This window comes from Triticum aestivum, chromosome 7A, assembly GCF_018294505.1.
Source record: "Triticum aestivum cultivar Chinese Spring chromosome 7A, IWGSC CS RefSeq v2.1, whole genome shotgun sequence".
Classification (NCBI taxonomy): Eukaryota; Viridiplantae; Streptophyta; class Magnoliopsida; order Poales; family Poaceae; genus Triticum; species Triticum aestivum.
Genome location: NC_057812.1, coordinates 721,517,045 through 721,521,040, shown reverse-complemented (window position 1 = coordinate 721,521,040; position 3,996 = coordinate 721,517,045).

The window sequence follows — 3,996 nt, the reverse complement described above, 5'->3', positions numbered from 1 at the left end:
TGGATGTAGTGTCCGACACCGATGGCCACATGTATTTCACACCCACGATACTTGCTATTTAGGGTTTCCTCTACCGCTCGGTGACCCTCGACGACACTCGTTCCCGATAAAAAAAAGAGGAAGAAGAAGAAAAAAAAGAGGAGAAGAAAGAATAGAGGACTTCTTCTCCTCTTTTTTTCTTCTTCCTCTTCTTTTTTTATCCTTGAAGCGTTGTCAAGGCCACCCCAAACCCTAGAGAAGCAGCGTCGAGGGCACTAATTAATATTAGTTCTACGTTTGCCACTAATATATCCATCTGTCATGTTTGAATAATAATTGCCATGTCGTAAATATTTGTAGAAACTATGGACACCGCCCGAGACGAAGTACAATAAGAGTTGTTGGGGGACATAATCGCACGAGGAAGTGATGCCGTCTGCTCGTTGTTTCTCAATGACACCGATGGTCTGGAAGCAGCTGGCTATGATTATGATGGCTCCGGTGACCTAATGCCGGTGCAAGAAGTAGACCGTGAGGACGGCTCCGGTGACCCAATGCCGGTGCAAGAAGGAGACCGTGATGACGTCTCCGGTGACCAAACCGAGTCTGGCCAGGTATATATATTAGTTAAGCTTCTGCTGACTAGCTAATTGATGCATTCATTGTTTTGGTATGTACACATATTAATTAAGTCTTTGTTCTTTTTTCTAGCCCTTCGGATCGAGCACAACTTCGGTAAAGAGACGAGGCCCGAAGAAAAAGTTAAGCTCGGATGAAAAGTTTGAGATCATAGCAATCGCGCCCGACGGCCAACCGATTGAACCCCTCCGGATAAAGAGCGCATTTGTTGCTCAGTGCGGGGTTTTGGTTAGGGACAAGATCTAGATCAGCATCCAGCAATGGTTAAAGCCGGCTACAGAAGACCCTGAGGTGTCTTATGTCAATTATATGCAGAAAAATGATCTTTGGACTGAGCTAAAGTCAAATTTCACCCTACCGCAAGAGGATGATCCGGAGAAGCCAGTTAAAGAGCAATTAATCAAGTCTTTTGCTCGTAAGAGGATGGCAGAACTATTCAGGAGGTGGAAGAAAGAGCTGAATAAGTTTGTCGAAAATAAAGAGACACCAGAATTCACGGGCAGATATGAGAAGTTCAGAGATCACTGGCCCGCATTTGTGGTCCACAAGACATCGGAAAAGAGTAAGAAGATGTCGGCGACAAACAAGCAAAATGCTGCGAAGAAGAAGCATCACCATCGCACGGGGTCAGGTGGCTACCTCGTAGCCCGGCCTAAGTGGGCCAAGACTGAGAATGATCTGGCTGATAAAGGGATCGAACCAGAGACAATTAACTGGCCAGACCGTTGCCGGACTTGGTTCTTCGGGGCTGGCGGAACCTTGGACCCTGTATCAGGGAAGTGCATTTGGACGAACGATCAAATGGACATACCAGTCAAGAAGCTTCAGTAGTATATCGAAGCAGCGCAACAAGGGACGTTCGTTCCAGACAGAGAGAACGACGAGCTCACCTTATGAGGCACGCCAGGCTCCATTCCGTGGAAGGTTGGGTTTCCTGACACAGGCGGTTACAAATGCCAGGAGAGGAGGAAAAAAGTGCAGCACACCCAAATGCAGGCGCTGCAAGCAAGGGTACAAGCGATGGAGGAACGAGAAGCAAATCGCAGCAAACGAACTGCCGAAGCTTCACCCGAAGCTACCCTGCCATCTCAGCGGAGAAGCAGCGTGGCTTCCACCGAGCTGCTTCAGCCGGAGCATGTCTTAACGGCTCTTGCCAGCTATACCGTGGATGCTATCACGGAGTCTCAAAATTGCCACCTTATGACGCAATGGATTAATATGAAGGTCAAGGCGGCTGTTGGCTCTATTTTTCCTACTGAACCCGACGCAACTTTTCACTTCCAGCCAATTCCAGAAGGATATGCTAGGGTGATGGTGGATGAAATAACGGAGGGATTTGAGGACCTCCAGCTTGACCACCCTACCGGTGAAGGGGATACTCGGCTGGGTTCTTCTCTGAAGACTCCATGCCTATGGCGGAAGGAGCTCGTCAACCTTCCGAACTGGACGCCTCCGCCTCCTCCTCCTCCTACGGTGAGTCAGGGCACTCCGCCTCCTCCACCGCCTCCTCCTCCGGCGAGTGACGATCAGGGCACTCGGCCGGCTCCTTCTCCGGCGCGTGGCAGCACTCCGCCTCCTTCTCCGCCTGCGCCGGCGCGCCCGAGCAGCCAGCCTCCTCCTTCTCCGCCTCGTCAGCAAGGGCGGAAGAGACCTGCCGCCGCTCCGGCTGCTCCGGCGCGTCGTAGTCCTTCTCCTCCGCCTCGTAAGCAAGTAAAGAAGACAACCGCTCCGTCTGCTCTGCCGGCGTCTAGCAGTACAGCCAGAGGCGGGAGGACATACAGATTCGGTCCTTCTCTGAAGACTCCAGAGAAGTTACCATACGAGAGGACCCCGGAGGAGAACGCCGAGATCGCGCGAGAAGAAGTGAGGAACTTCTTTGAAGGGGTGAAAGCAAAGAAACATCCACCTCCGGAGGAGAAGGTAGATCCGGTGAAAGCGAAGCGCACTCTGGCTGCCCTGACAAAACCACCCAAGTCTCCGCCGAAAGGAAACTATGAGCGCATTATTGGAAAGGAATTTGCCGAAGCGGAGTGGTCGGGAAGTACTGTCAGTGATCAAAGGCTAAAAGAACGACGAGCTGTGAAACAAATTGCACAGCTCGGCGAACAAGCGAAGCAATCGTGCCCCCCGCTCAAGGTGCCTAGCGACATAGTCGCTAATGATCCGAGGATGGTGCCCGGTTATAGCAATCTTGGAGATTAACTGCCCGACGATGTACATTATGATTTCATGGAGGTGCAGATACAAAGATACGAGTACGGGAAGCCTCTCATCAAATATGAAATATCTCTATCAACGATGATGCGAAGATTGCATGATTGGTACTTGAAAATCTGCAGAGAGTCTGGGGGGAGGAGTACTTTGTATGTGAGAGTTAAAAAGGAGCATGACCTCGTTGGAATTGATCTGTTGCCTGTTCCATTTGAGGAGTTCTTTCAGTTTTTCAATCAATTGGCCCTCGATAAAGCAACGGTCACCTGCTACTGTCTGTAAGTAGTACTACTTCTGTCATTAAGTCTCTCTATATAGCTCATCTCTTTCATTGCATGTATTTATAATTATCCTCACTATATTATGCAGATTGAAGATCGTCGAATTGAAGAAACGACAAATCGATGATATTGGGTTCATTAACACAAATATCATAGATGCAACTCATGTTAAATTTCATGCCGCAGATATCGAGGTCAACTTGCTACGATCGTTGGTAATAAATGAAAACAAAGATATAATGCTCTTTCCTTACAACTTCAAGTGAGTGTTACTGTCTTGTGCGTATTCGGTTTCCCTTATATATTAGTCAAGGTTATAGTAATGTAATTGATGAGTTATACATGCGTGTGCAGTTTCCACTATATTCTCTTAGAGATTAAGCTTGAGCAGGGACTAGTAACCGTCTTAGACTCAAGACGAAAAGATCCCCATGACTATGCGGACATGACTCAAATGCTCGAGAAGTAAGTTAAATCGATCATTATCCACCATATCAGCAACTTTGTTCATTTCTTGATATATCAAGTAATTGTTTTCTTTGCCTGGCAGGGTTTGGAAAAAATTCACCAAAAAAGCTCCGGGACTCCAGAAGAAGCTGCAATTTAGACACCCGAAAGTAAGTACTATAGTAGCATGTTCCGCGCATCTCCTATTGATTCAAGCGCTAGTTTCATCAATACCATTTTGCATTCTTTCTTATCAGTTTGATTGACCTCTATTTCTTGTAAAGTGGTTGTGGCAGGAACAAGGGAATGATTTTTGTGGATACTACGTTTGCGAGTCCATCCGCCACACGACCTATGAGCGGGGCTACTCTGAGAAGAATATGAAGTGCGTAAATAACAACATTCACAATTTTATTTTATTACCATCATTTGTGTTGAG